Source organism: Callithrix jacchus, chromosome 15 (assembly GCF_049354715.1).
Source record: "Callithrix jacchus isolate 240 chromosome 15, calJac240_pri, whole genome shotgun sequence".
In the NCBI taxonomy this organism is placed as follows: Eukaryota; Metazoa; Chordata; class Mammalia; order Primates; family Cebidae; genus Callithrix; species Callithrix jacchus.
In genome coordinates this window covers 45,635,355-45,651,178 of record NC_133516.1, presented here as the reverse complement: position 1 = coordinate 45,651,178, position 15,824 = coordinate 45,635,355, and the positions used below count along the sequence as shown (strand labels likewise).

At 39.9% G+C, this 15,824-nt stretch overlaps 1 protein-coding gene across 1 annotated transcript in view; it reads right to left on the bottom strand.

The window, feature by feature from the left end:
- The window catches only part of LOC118147974 (uncharacterized), a 41,133-nt gene that overhangs the window by 24,606 nt on the left and 703 nt on the right, over nucleotides 1–15,824 (bottom strand). The gene's annotated exons all lie outside the window — the stretch shown is intronic.

Sequence of the window (15,824 nt, the reverse complement as noted above, 5' to 3'; positions counted from 1 at the left end):
ATTCATTCCACCTTATATACATCACCTGAAGTCAGAAGTTCTACACCAGCCTGGCCAACATAGTAAAATCCCAGCTCTACTAAAAATACAAAAATTAGCTAGGTGTGGTGGCGCACGCCTGTAATCCCAGCTACTCAGGAGGCTGAGGTAGAAGAATCATTTGAATCCGGGAGGCAGAGGTTGCAGGAGCTGAGATCAGGCCCTTGTACTTCAGCCTGGGATACAGAGTGAGACTCTATCTCAAAAAAAAAAAAAAAGTTCTGAAGGGATAATATATAAGGACTTAAGTTGCACTTTCCTTTTGCACCTTAACCTTAAAAATAAAATATACACTTTAGCAATATGTCATTAAAAGTACAAGCTTTAGACTTTAAAATAAATCACTTGCACAGTTCATGTGTATATTTTTTAAAATGTTAGTTTAATTTTAACCAAGAACAAAATGCCCCAACAGAAGGTCTTTCAGTGATTTTCCAATTCTTCTGAGAACTGTTCGGATTCTCTCTTTGAATATTTAATTACTCTGATAAGAGTAGGGTAACTCTTTGGGCTATTTATATTAAAAAATAGAACTGAGTCATAATCAATAGTTCACTTGCTTTAAGGTTTATTTTGGGATTTCAGGAGATGAGGATGATGAGATAAAATGATGAAAGTGTAAGATTAAGAATATGCTATAGGGTGTGGTATAATTTGGTCTGATCCCCTTTCCATCCCCAGATCAACTTTCCACCATTATGGGCCCTGTGGAGTCCCAAGAGGCTGACCTCTATGGGCAGCATCACAGACTCACCTGCTGGCCAGCTTCCAGGTGAGTCTGGCCAATAGGAGCCACTGGAAAAAGAGCAAAGAATAAAGTCTGAGAGGAGAATATTCCCTCCTTGTTTCCTTCCTGCTGTGGGCTGCATTTTCTGGCAGTGGCTAAATACTTCCAGTACTATACAGCTCCTGTCTAACAGCCCATACACTATGGCTCCATCTCTCACTAGACTCCTCTTTGCTCCCTCAGACCTAGCAGTGATAACAGCTTGCCATTGCTGTTAGTTTCTAGATGACAAACCCACATCATCCTCAACTCTGCCCATCCTTCTAAAAATAATTCTTTTATTAAAGTCTCTTAAACCATCTGAGTTGAACTCTTTTTCCTGCTAGATCTAAGAATGCAAACCATACACGTGTAAAATCAGCAATCTCTCCCCTTGGCATGTGAGCAGTTATCACAATGGTTATTCATCTTGCAAAGTAATCCCTTCATACCAAGGATGGCATGTGAGCAGAAATGACACCTTTTAAACTGGTCAGTGCAGGCGAATACTGAGAGTACTCCAGAAAGACAGCTGGCAGAATGGAGGGGCCAACTGACAATTCTCTAGGTAGGAGTCTGTTACTTGTCAAGAATAAAATGTTTACAAAGAAATGGCACTGCCTCCTACTTCTCCTGGGTTTCCTCTAGCTTATGGCAAGGAATCAAAGTCAGCTTTGTATTTTCACACTGAATACCAAGAAGTTGTATCACTGCCTGGGGAAGTTGCCCTATGTCACTTCACTTTGCTAGTTTCTCAAACCTAAAGACCTGCTTACCACTAGCCCAGGCAGACAGAAAGAGAACCAACCATCTCGTATTACTAGCCATTTGCCTGCCATCCTTCCTTCTTTCTCTTTCATCCTAGGATAAATCTTTCTTCTGCACTAATGCAAAAGATGAACAGGATGAGAGAATTCTGCTATGCTCAGCCTTGCCTGTCTCTTTAATAGTTCTGACCAGATTAGCACTTTTCTTTTTCCACAGGAGAGGACTGGCATATGCTTATACCATAATCTGCTTTGAGCTCCTTCTCTGGATTTTTCTCTTACCAAGGCGACCGGATTTGAGGTTAGAATGTTAATTGAAATCACCTGGGAGTCTCTAAATACTCTACCTTGCTGTTACTAGGTCCAAGTAATCTGAAGGATACTATATTTCTGAATATTGGGGCATTCTTTTGAATAAGAGCTGATTTAAACAATTTTTCCAGGTGATTGATACCCAACAAGGACCCCAAACTTCTCCCTCTGCAACCAGCAGGCATTTGAAGAGGACAAGATCAAAGAGCAAAGAATAAAGTCTGAGACAGACACAGACCGTTGTCTATAGAAGAGATGTTCTGCTGCAAATCAGCCAAAGCTGGTCAAAGAGCCAGGCAGCTCTCATCACCCTGGAGGCAACACCTGACAGGCAGTCTGACAAGCAGTAGGATTAACAAAATTTGGTTCACACTACGTATCCATTTCTACCACTCTTCTACCCTTACTTCTAAGCATTCATTTTAAAGTATATTTTATTGGAGAACTCTATAAACAGCTGGGTGGATATACATCAAATGTTAATAGTGGTATCTCTGGGTTATAGAAGTATGAGTAACTTTTATTTCCATCTGTGGAATCTTCTGAGTTTTCTACAAACACTTATCATTTTTGTAATCAGAAAAAAATTTTAAACAAAAACCTCTGTAAGCATTCAGGAATTTCAGGTTTTCCGTAAGACCCAATTTTATGTTAATTCATGAAACTTAAAATCTAAATTACCTTTCTTAGCTTTTGAGATTTACGATTTTTCAATAGTACAATCATTTATGGACTTTGTTCTTAAATTAAAAACTATTCAAAATGTGAAAAACAAGAATGCTAAATTGAATTTATGTGTAAATTTTTTCTGGTATATGTCACAACCTTAACTGAGATAATTTAGATGCTTCAAGGTCAAAGTTCACTATTTTAATATTCTTAAGTACTCCTACTACACATGAAAAAGAATGCAACTGTTTCTATCTGTAAGAACACCATACAGATGATATCATATGCAGTTATATGGCTAAGAGACAGAAAAAGCAGACTGGTGTTTCCTCCACTACAAATGCTAGCCAATAACAACTTTCCAGTCTACAGCTGATTAACACTTGACACCAGATCTATGGAAAACAAAGCTACTCACTGCTGGCCCTTAGCCAAAGGAACTGACACACCAAGAAACCTGCCTACTATCAGATCAGGACCACTGTTTATTACAATAACTGATTTTTCAGTTTAGTGCGATTTGTAGTACTGAAAAATCTTTTCTAGGAGCTAGCTTTCCTCATAATCTATAATAGCTGAACATGTGTTATTAACTGTCTTGTAGTGTTGAAATACAATAACAGGGAATCTTGGAAACCATAAACATCTTTACTAGCTTCAGGAAGCTAGTAAATTTGAACAAGTGATTCCTTTAAACTGTCTTAATGTGATGGCAAATGGTCTCTTTTCGAATTTCGATCTGCAAACGATTTATAGTTATAACTACCACAACAATAATAATGAACAGGGTAGGGAGTGAAGGGCACAGAGAATGAAGCCTTAAATATCTCCTCTTAGAGCGGCTAAGAGGAGTATGAGCCGAAACACTAAAAAATGCCTTTGTGCTCAGTATCCTAAAACTTAAAAATACCAGTGAAAAAAGTATAAGGAAATGAAAAATATGTATTTTTTCAATGTAGAACTTTACTCGCATTCTTTTCAGAATTAAGTTCAAGGATTCCAAAAGCTCACAACAGCTACAAAAACCATATGACAAAAAAAAAGCAAGAGGAAAAAATAGTGTTTTGACTAGTGCATATCAAAACATAGTTAGAAGCTGTAGAAATCAGTGCCTAAAACAAATTAGAAAAAGACAACTTCAAAACTAGTGCTAAATGTCATAACAAGGTTCCAAAAGCTACAGAAGTCTTGGGATGTGTCTATTTACAAAAAGGTCTAGGCAAACAAGAACCACCATATTACTACCACAGACAAGTTTATGATCCAGACTACAATGAAACTTTAAAAGTAATGAGGGGAAAGAGCCTAACATACAACCCTGCTATTAACAGAAAACTGTCTGGAGACCTTAATTAAACAAAAGTGTCAAGTGCTCCTCTCAAAACCTCTTGTAGTGATAGACCTGTCAGCAGAAAACAGCAGGACCATTTAAAAGAAGAGTCCAGGGGCTGAGAGGACAAGTGACTACACCACATGGTGGTAATTACACCGTGGGGAAGTAAAAAAAAGGCCAGATCGAAGGGCTCCAAGAGGTACTTCGAAACTAGCTAATCACGGCAAGAAGAGACGGGGTAAACAGATGCTTAGAGGCCAAGCATCTTTTTACTTCCCCACAGATAGCCAACGGCTCCTCAACTGGCTATCTGTGGGGAAGTAAAAAGACGGTTGGCCTCTAAGGCAAGAATACCACCATTACACATTGTCATAGTCGGAATGTTTACATCCCCCCAAAATTCACATGTTGAAATCCTAGGCCAGGCACAGTGGCTCACACCTGTAAACCCAGCACTCAGGGAGGCTGAGGCAGGAGGATTACTTGAGCTCAGGAGTTCAAGACCAGCCTGGGCAACATAGCAAGACCCTGTCTAAACAAAAACACAAATAGTTAGCTGAGTGTGATGGCATGTGTCTGTAGTCCCAGCTACTCAAGAGGCTGATGTGGATAATCACTTGCACTCAGGAGTTCAAAACCAGCCTGGACAACACGGCAAAACCCCAACTTTACAAAAAACAAAACAAAACAAACAGACAAAAAAATCCTAACTCTCCAGGTGATGGTAAAAGGATATGGGACCTTTTCGGGGGTGATTAGGTCATGAGGACAGAACCCTCATGAACAGGATTAGTGCCATTACGAAAGAGGCCCAGGAGCTTGTTTGCCCCTTCCACCATATGACACCATCTATGAAACAGGAAACAAGCCCTCATCAAACACAGAATCTGCTGGTGCCCTGATCTTGGACTTCTCAACCTTCAGAACTGCAAGAAACAAATGTAGGTTGTTTACAAACTACCCAGTTTATGGTGTTTTGTTAGAGTAGCCTGAACAGACTAGGACACACACCAATGTCACCACAATTAGGGATAGTACTCAAATGAGGGCAAACATTAGTTTACCCATCTCCAATTCAACAGAAAAGCAACTTCTGCAGTTGGCAAACTACTGTTCTAGAACCACCCTCATAAGAACACTTGGGTTCTACACATAGTCCTAGATTGAAGGGGAAATCACCCTTTCTAAACCTTATCCTCAGCTGAAAACTAGAGAAAATATCTGCTCTTCCCTGACTTCAAAGGATTGGACTATACAATGAAACAGGAGAACATACATAAAAATGCTCCGTATAAAATCAGATTGTATATGTATATGCACAACATTTTATCATTTAAAGTGTGGCTTAAAAAAGCCAAATAAATGTAGACTGCCGCATCAGCCTACAAGCTATAAAGTCTAACATACTTATTTTAAAGTATTAGCGAAGTTACAGTGAACACACTTAGACACCAGAAGACAGAAAAATAAATGCAGAGAAATTTGAGAAAATTTAGCGCAAAGACCGCAAACTTTATTTATCTCACTGGATCCTAAGGGAATCACTACATACCGGATAAAAAGGTTTACTGTGACTCTGTTACCAATAAAAGATTAGCGTCTATAGGCTTTTCCTTAAAACTCAGGAAAATGTATAATATATTTTAGAAAAGATTATCATGTAAAAAAAAAAAACACATGTAGTATTGCATTTAGAGTGTTAAGTACCAGTAAGGTAAAACAAAAATAGATGGTGCAGAGCCACAAGAATGCTTCTAAGATGGGAGTTTAAGAATCCTTGGGGTCAGATGTGGTGGTTCACACCTATAATCCTAGCACTTTGGGATGCCAAGGTGGGAGGTTGGCTTGAGCCCAGAAATTGGAGACCAGTCTGGATAACAGTCTCTACAAAAAAGGGAAAAAAAATTTTTTTTTAATTAGCCAGATATGGTGGCACACACCTGTATCCCCAGCTTCTTGACAGGCTGCATTGAAAGGACTGCTGAGGCCAGGAGGTCACCGCTGCAGTAACTTACTGCATAACTATGATTGTGCCACTGCACTTCAGCCTAGGTGACAGACAGTGTATTTCAAAAACAAAACTCTCAGATGTTGGGTTGGGAAGGACAGGGGTGAACCAGGGATCATTACAGTGTTGCTTATATGTGATACAATGTCTAAAACAAGTCCACACATAGTGGCCCACAAACATTCAGATAGTAAATACCTGTTGGTTCTACCTGCCCTGCATCAATTCCCACTGCTGGGGAATGACAACTCCCCTAAATGGGTACTGCCTGAGTGAGGCTAATCAAAGCACCTGCCAGGACCCAGTCTGGGCCTGAAAGATACACTCACGGTAGAGAGTGGGATTAAAAACTGCCGGAGAGGTTAGTTCTCCTGCGTCCTGAGAAGACTGTCTACTGAGTCCTGCTACCTGGACCCTTGAAGCTCCTCTACATCTGGTTCATTCTGAGGCCTGATTCTTTGGCATTACTGTCACCACATCCCTCCAGCCATCTCTTTTTTGTTTAAAGTAGTCAGATTTATTTCCTATTGCTTACAACCAAAAATCTCTGGCTGATTAGCTGCTATATACTGTGTCTAGAAAAATTCCATTTTCTTTTTTTTTTTTAAAGACGGGGTTTCTCCATGTTGGTCAGGCTGGTCTTGAACTCCCGACCACAGGTAATCCACCTGCCTTGGCCTCCAAAGTGCTTGGATTACTGGCGTGAGCCACCACACCCAGCCAAAAGTCCATTTTCTTAAAACTTGAGGGAATAAATTTTAATTTGATTGGCAAGTAATTAAACCATTAATTTTACAGTTAAAAAGGATATATCATGGAGTAGAACACAAAATTCATGCAAAATTTGAAGATAATGGACTTTTTTTGAGAATTTTAAAGATATGCTTCCTCCCACTTCCCACCCTTCCTCCCTCCCCAACCCAATGCAAGTTCTTCAGTGATGGGATTAAAAACACTGGTAGAGAGAAAAATTTTCCTTAACTTTTAAGATCTGTTCCTAAGTAGATAAAAGCTTTAGGGTAAGTTACTTAACCTTCCTAAGGCTCACTTTTCATACCTTTAAAATGGGATAATACTACCTACTCATAGAGCTGTTATCCCAAGAGATAACACAGGAAACCATTTAGCACTGTTCCTCAGAGCAGAGTTTTATCAGCCATGGCAAACAAATGGAGTTTAGTTAATATAACAAAAGTAAGCTGGCACATACCTTGAAGGCTGCAACAATTTCCTGTAGGCTATCCTGTGCAATATGACTTGGCAACATTTGCCATCAAGAGAGGGTGTCTTTGTACAGCCCCTTGAATCTGAGTTGGCCTTGTGACTTGCTTTGACTAGCAGAATACGGCAGAGTGATACGGTGTGACTCTTAAGCCCAAGACTCCAGAAACCTTGCAGTTCTCACCCTCTTGGAACAAAGTGCCTCCACGTGAGGAAATTTAGTGTGGCTGCTAGAAGATGGGATTATGTGGAGCTCAGAGAGATATCCCAGCTTGACTAACTTGTTTTGACTGGAGACTTAAAAGGACTGCAGCCACGTTAGTGACCTCAGGCCGGGACTACCAATGGAAAAACTGCTCTGCTCTACTTATGAGCAAATAAACTGGTATGTGTTTTAAGCCACAAAGTTTTGGAATGGGTTGTTAACAATAGATAACTGACAGACATGCTTCACGAATTATCGTAATATTTCTATACTTTATATTCAATTCATTTCCTAAAATTTCCTGTAACAAACTCTAAGGCCCAAAGTCTACAGAGTCACTATGTCAAAGCCCAGATATGGTTGCATCTGTCATTCTTCAAGGCTAGATCAATGTTTCTAATTTCATATAAACAAATGAACTGTATCCCCACCAGAATGCAGGGCATAGGAGACAGAACATACTACAAAGCCAAAATGAAAATTTGCTAAAATTATCATATTTAAACCACAAGGATGCAACTGCAAATATAGGTGAGTTGAATTTGAAGGTAACTGGCTAAGAAAAAAAAGTAATTTAATTGATAACCTATTTAAAGCATTAAATTATAATGTTATAAATATCAAAAGATTATAATTTAATAATCTGTGTAATAATCAAAATTATACTTTTAATTTCAATTATAATTTAATAATTAAAACAGATTCTCCCCTGTAACAATTCTTGCTCCTGGCATTTTCTTCCATATACTTCAAAGATGACCAAAACCCTCTTTTAAAAGTTCCATCTTGGGCAGACGAGGTGACTCACACCTGTAATCTCAGCACTTTGGGAGGCCGAGGTGGGTGGATCACAAGGTCAGGAGATTGAGAACATCCCATCTCTACTAAAAATACAAAAAATTAGCAGGGCATCATAGCACATGCCTGTAGTCCCACCCACTGGGGAGGCTGAGGCAGAAGAATTGCTTGAACCCAGGAGGTAGAGACTGCAGTGAGCCAAGATTGTGCCACTGCACTACAGCCTGGGTGACAGTATGAGACTCTGTCTCAAAAAAAAAAAAAAAAAAAAAAAATCCATGTTATACATATTCTCATACCCTTTTTTCCTATGAATAAATAGCGACCGCATCATTCTTTTTAAAGATTACACAAATTTCACCACATGGATAGGTCCTAATTCACTTAATTAATCCTTTATCAATAGGTATTCAGATCACTTACTTTTTATTTCTTTTTGAGACAGAGTTTCACTCTGGTTGCCCAGGGTGGGGTGCCATGGTGTGATCTCGGCTCACCACAACCTCCGTCTCTCAGGTTCACGTGATTCTCCTGCCTCAGCCTCCACAGTAGTTGGGATTACAGGCATGTGCCACCACACCCAGCTTACATGGTTTCTCCATGTTGGTCAGACTAGTTCCAAAATCCCGACCTCGAGTGATCCGCCCACCTCGGCCTCCCAAAGTGCTGGGATTACAAGCACGAGCCACCATACCCGGGGTCAGATATTTAGATAACTTTCTATGTCTTGTTATTATAAAAAAGGGAGAGGTAAGCGGTCTAGTACACACATCTGTACATACTTCACCAACTGTTTCTTTAAATTCCTAGACGTGAATTTAACCTTTTCTCTATTTTTGTAATGACTTTGGGTTCACACTGCTCAAACTGTCATCCAAAAGATATGTACCCAATTTACTTTTTTAACAAGAAGGAAACCTTTAAATGCTAAAAGTAAGAACACATTTTACATCTCTAATATCTATATAAAATGGCAAACCATTTTTTAAATTGCATTTTAACTCTATCTAGAATACTGACTCATGCCTCTTATACTGTATTTATACTGTATTTTTGGAGGGGGAAAAATCCTAAAATACCCAAATAAATTTTAGTGGTTTTGTTTTCAGCACAATGTTGTTTTGAAAAGGTAAACTCCAAAAAGAAGACACTTGCTGCAAAATAAGCAAATCAGTAGAGAATGCTGAAAAGCAGGAAAGGAAGCAAAAAATAAACCAATCAGTTAGAGCAGTTATCAGGTCACCAAATCTGCATCTTTACACAATGGCCGAGAGAGAAAAGTAGAGACAGTGAAAAGGTGAAACTAAAAGAAGCGGCCCTCAGAGCTTCAGTGATGGCAGGATGAAATTACACACAGACATATATATCTACATGCTCTGTACACACCAATCCTGGAGCTAATCTCCAGGGGTTAGAACACAAGAGGAATCTTTGTTTGCTTTATTGAGCCAAACATATCATGCAGAAAGGGAATGGGGTAGGCCAGGATACAGATTTCCTTTAGGTAAGAATGTCTACTTAGCAGGTTGAGGGGCCAGTATCAATTACTTTCCTTCCAGGGCAAAGAAGGAACATTAAGCAAAAGACAGCTCTAAAGGCACTGATTCCCTTCAAATACCATCACATCTGAGAGGGTCCAATCATCAAGCTCTATTAAAAAAAAACTGGGCAAGGTCAGAACATTTAGCAATAAAACTAATTGGTGACAGAATCACGCATGAGCTAAGAAGTGAAGGGCACACATTATGACTAAAATCAACTTATTGACTAAAGTTTCATTCTATCCAAGAAAATGAGGGCATTACCTCAAACTTCCATATTAAAAGCAGTGTATGCTAAGTAAACTAGTAGTGTGTGTACATGCACACACATATGTGTGTGTACATGTGTTGGGGGTGGTTGCTTGGCAATGCCACAAATCTACGCAACTAATGTTCTAGGCAAGAATTCTGCAAATGGTGGCCCATGGACCAAATCTAGCTAAGATTTGTATATAGCAGGAGTTAAGAATGACTTTTACATTTTTAAATGGTTGAAAAAATAAATTATGTGGCATATAAAAATTGTATGAAATTCAAATGTCAGTGCCCATAAACACTTCTTGGAACACAGTCATACCCATTCACTTACATCTACGGCTGTTTTCCCGCTATCATGGTAGAGCTGAGTAGGTAGGTGCAGAGACCTAGATGGCTGGCAAAGTCAAAAATATTTACTATATGGTCCTTTACAGAAAATTTGCTGACCTCTGTTCTAGGCTATAAAATCACATCGTTTTTTAATGGATCACAGCTCCAAGCCTGTGCAGGTTTCTTGTTTAGCCCTTGACATATCCAAGACTTTGATATAACCTGCCAGTCCAATACAGAATGCAACCCCACTGGCTAAAAACAATGGAAAAGTCCAATAGATTGTATACCAGGATACCTGCCTATGATAACAAGAAGATGTAAAAGACTTTTCTGAGTTGAAAATAAGATGCTTCCAGAAGGTCTAAGTGAAAATAAAGGTGAATGAAGATATTCTCTTTAAAAAAAAAAACAATGTATGATATCTCTGGCCAGGTGTGGTGGCTCACACCTGTAATCCCAGCACCTTAGAAGGCTGAGGCGGGTGGATCACCTGAGGTCAGGAGCTCGAGATCAGCCTGGCCAGGAGGGAGAAACCCCATCTCTACTAAAAATACAAAAAAGCCAGGTGTGGTTGTACATGCCTGTAATCCCAGCTACTCAGGAGGCTGAAGCACAAGAATAGCTTGAACCCTGGGAGGTAGAGGTTGCAGTGAGTCAAGATTGAGCCACTGCACTCCAGCCTCCTTGGCCTCAATGAGCTCCATCTCAAAAAAAATAAAAGGATGTATGATATCTCCTTCTAAAGATGAGAATGTAACTATCTTCAAAATGGCTATCACTTTCTGAGTACTCATTAGGGACCCAAGACTATGCAAAATTTTTTGCATTTATTATCCCATTTAATGGTCATCTCCTCTAGACTCCAATAAGTTCTATGGCCCAAGCTGAACACAACCAGAGAGCTCAGGAAATGAGAATCAAAGCCAGAGTCAAAGTCTAAAGCCTTTGTTTATAATCATTATCCAACCCAAGAGCAGAAGGCATAAATGATCACCCCAAATAAATGACAGGAAAGTGAACGACTACTGAAATAGTATAAGCAAGTTTACTTTTATGGCCATAAGTATTATACAGTATTTTATTCATATATCTCACACTTTCTTTTGACTCATAATGCCCTCTCTTACTTTAGCATTTAAAGAAAAATACAATTCAGTCCTGTCAGACTTTCCTATTGAAAAAAATCAAGACAGGTACCCAACTATGAAGGTGTTTTCAAGGCAGCAAAATTAGACAACCAAGGTTATAACTTTCAACCATGAAGTCCCTGTGGTACCTGTGAAGGTCTCAAAACCAAAGGGTAGGGTGAAGTACTTTTAGGGGTGATTGGACTATAAAGTACATGTGCAATATTTTAATTTTGAAATTGAGATTGTAAGTGAAGAGAAGATGTAAAATATAATCTTGCCCACAGAGAGAATCTTGCAGCTGGTGGGAGGCTATTATTTGTTCGTGCAGAGTATCCACGTCCTCCACTCTGCCAAATACACCATCGTTTTTCAATTTCCTCTAAATATCTGTATTTGGGGACCACTCAATCCTAACTCATTTTTGAAAATCTTTTTCTTAAAAAAAATGTTTTAAGTGTTACTATTTTCCTCATATCAATTTGGAACTAATGTACTTATTATCACATACCATGAATATACACGTTTCCTCAGATGTTTATTAATAGTTGCCCAAATCTGGCTTATAAATCCTTCTTGTGGGCCAAAGAGAGGCTAAGAGTTTTATATATCAAACTTCTAGACAGCCTCCCAACAACTCTACTAGTTAAGCATATCCAGACAAGTAACTGAAGAGTCAAGCAGGTTAAGTAGCTGGAGTGAATAAAGGAAACCAAATTTGAATTTCAAGTCTATTTTGACTCAAACTGTGTTTTTCCGATCATGTTCTAATGTCCTGCCAAGGCACAAACACATTTTCTTACAATGATTCCCTTTCGGTCAAATTTCAAAATTTCTGGAGAGAAGACAATGGAGCTGAAAGACCCATTTACTCCAAGGACTGGTGTCAAGATCAAATCTTTGCTTATCCACCATCAAGCTATCTGGTCTGAATTTTTAGATATAATTTTTAAAAAACACAGCCACAATACATGCATGACTAGCATGTCAGGCCAGCTTGGCTTATCAACTGATAGGCAGTGCTTCACTGTGGGAATAAAATCGAAGTACTTTTACACCTCTAAGAACACATAACTAGTCTGAAGACATCTCTTTCTTTCTCTAGTTTGAAAACATCTCTTTCTTTCTCTCACTAATCTGAAGACACATATCTCTCTCTCTCTCTGGCAGTTGGCAGTGTCTTACTCTGTTGCCCAGGCTCACTACAACCTCAGTCTCCTGGGTTCAAGTGATTATCCTGCCTCAGTCTCCCAAGTAGCTGGGATTACAGGCACAGGCCACCACGCCCAGATAATTTTTTTTTTTCATTTTTGGTAGAGATGGAGTTTCACCATGCTGGGCAGGCTGGTCTAGAACTCCTGACCTCAAGTGATCCACCGACCTCAGCCTCCCAAGGTGCTGAGATTACAGGCGTGAGCCACCGCGCCCAGGCTGAAGATGATTTTAAAAAGGAGATAATGAACACATAGATCTACTTTTCAAAAATGTTTTTTCTCTTCAAAATGGTCATTCTGTGGTGGCTCATGCCTGTAATCTCAGCACTTTGGGAAGCTGTGGCAGGAAGATCACTTGAGCCCAGGAGGTCAAAATGCAGTGAGCCATGTTCATGCCACAGCATTATAGCCTGGGCAACAAAGAGATACCCTGCTTCAAAAAAAAGAAAAAGCATCATTCTAACTCCCATTTTCTTCAATAAAAAAATGTGTCTCTAATTTTTTTAAGTCCTGGATCTCTCTTCTAAAACAACTACAGACTCTCTTCCAGAAAAATACACATACACCAAAAAGTTTTGGTCACAACTACGGGGTGTTCAGGAATCCCTTGAAACCAACTCTTGAAGGGTCGCAGGCCCCCAGGATAACCTTTGCTCTAAAAGCATATTACAAAAATCCTTACATTATTTCACAGGCCCAGAATAAAGACCATATAGCTAGTTTTCTCATTATTTTTTATATTTTCAGAAGGCAAATATCAAACAAATTCTCTTAACTAGTCTTTCATATTCTCAAAAAAAGAAAAAAAACAGAAATCTTATGACTCGAGTAAATCAATAAACATAAGGTCATACAAGTTCAAAGTTCAAATCAATTTGCTTAAAATCTGCTATTTCCATTTCTGTGTTTCTGCCCATAAAGATCTCCCTAGAAAAGAAGAAACACTAGCATGGCATAGGGCTTGAGTCTTTTCTACTTGAACATTCATAAACAGGTTAATATTTAAAAAGAAGACCACTCCTAAAGTTTGTTACAAGATGTTCTCTCATATATATGAGATATACGGTATGAATATGAAAAGACAATTCTTAAATGTTCAACGAATGGATCTGTGTCAGTGCAATTGCAAATTAAATCATGTAGCTGACAAAGCAGATTTTAGTGTTCATAAAAGCTCAAATTATATGTTTCCACCACTTGAATCAAGAACTTTCAGGCTGGGCACAGTGGCTCCAGCCTGTAATCCCAGCACTTTGGGAGGCTGAGGGTGGAGGATGGCTTAAGCCTAAGGGTTCAAGACCAGCCTGGGCAACACAGTGAGATCATGTCTCTACAAACATAAAAATAAAAAACTTAACCAGGCATCGTGGCACGTGCCTATAGTCCCAACTAGTTGGTAGGCTGAGGTGGGAGGATCACCTGAGCCCAGGAGTTCCAGGCTGCAGTGAGCCCAATGATCGTGCCACTGCACTCCAGCCTAGGCAACAGAGGAAGATCCTGTCTCAAAAAAATAAAATAAAATAACTTATGGGAATGTTTATTTTCAGGTACAGCTCAAACTTTAAACCCTTTCAAATTCCTCTTGGTCTTATTACTCTAGAAAATTTCTAGCATCATGCAACAAAATTGTAAGTGATCAAATGAACTTATAAAAATGTTTGAACAGCACTCCATCTATGAATAACTGACAGAATATCTCTCGAAAATTTAAGTTACAGGGGCAGTGATACTTTTCCCATGAAAATATTAAAAATTATTTTAAATCTCTAGATACTGTTTCAAAATCAGTATTATAAGATTAAGAAACACTTAAAAAGAACATTTAATCGCATGACAATTACTTTCTAAATAATAACTATATCCCCACCAAAATGCCACTTGGTATTGTGAACCCCAATCAATTGACTATTGCAGCTTACAATTTTAGTACTTAAGATTTAAAACAATTTTTCTCTTAAGAGTGTGCCATGTCTCCTAAAATCAAGGAATTGAACAGGGTCTGGTGTCCACCTACAGCCAGCCTTTAGGTCATTATTTTTTTCACAGTCAGGGAAACTTCACACTCTAGGGGAAGGCAAGCTACACATCAGAATCTTCATGTAAAGTAATTTCTGCCTTTGTAACAAAAGTCAAATTCTTGAGTACTAATTCTTGAGAACACTGTAATGGTATTATTGAAGTTAACTGACCTCGCATCTATCATTTCTAGCTAGTGGTTAAACACACATCACTTTAATACATTTGCATCTGCAACTCTTCCTCTTTGAAAGAACTGGGGAAAACAGAGAGAATGTACCTAAATTTAGTAAGGAAAGTGAAACAACCAATTTTATCCTACACAACTTCTTCATCCCGGATATGAAGATCCAAGATCTACTTGGGGGACAGGAAAATTGGAAAACAATGATATGGCTTAATAGAATAACAAACCTGGGTTCAAGACTTGATCCTGGTGCTAACCATATCTATCCCATTGGAGGTCAAATCAGCTGTATTGGTGCCTGTTTCCTAATCCACCTCTCACCACCTAAACGTTGCCATTTACAAGAAGCTATAGAAGTTGAATCAAAGTGACTTCTGGAAAGAGATGCCAATATAATTTGCGGTGTGCTCCAGACAACTACACACAAGGCAACGTTTCTCACTGAGTACCCCCGCCCCCACTTTCAACTTCCCCTTAAGATAGGGACAGTTGAATAGACATTTTTTAAAAATCAAAGAGAAAAATAAATAAAAGCACCCCATCATGATCACCGACGAGATCCCGACTCTGTGGAGGAATTGGGTGCCGAGTGAGGACGATGTGCACACGCTCCCGGTCGCTCCGCGAACTCCTCCCGGAGGTCGCCAAGTTTCTCTTTCACCCTTTTTCCCGCACCCTCCGAGCCCAGGAAGGAAGGGGGCGGCCGCAGGGGCCGGAACAGCGCGACCTGGAACCCCGGGCCTTTTTTGATTGCCGGCCGCGCCCCGCGCAAGTGCCGGCGTTCGAGACCCGCCCCGGCGCGCGTGGGCGCCAACTTCGCGGGGACCCCCAGCGACGCGCCCCCTAGGTCCCCCTAGTCCCGTGTCTCCCGGGCTCAGTCGGATCCGGGCGTCCCCGTCACCCTCCCCACCCCCAGTGGAGCGAGCCCACCCCAAGAGGCGTCAGCCTGGATGGGACGGCGGGGCCGCAGTCACCTTCCCGAGGAAGGAGCGGGGGCCCCGACTCCGGGCGGTCCGCAACCCCCGAAGCC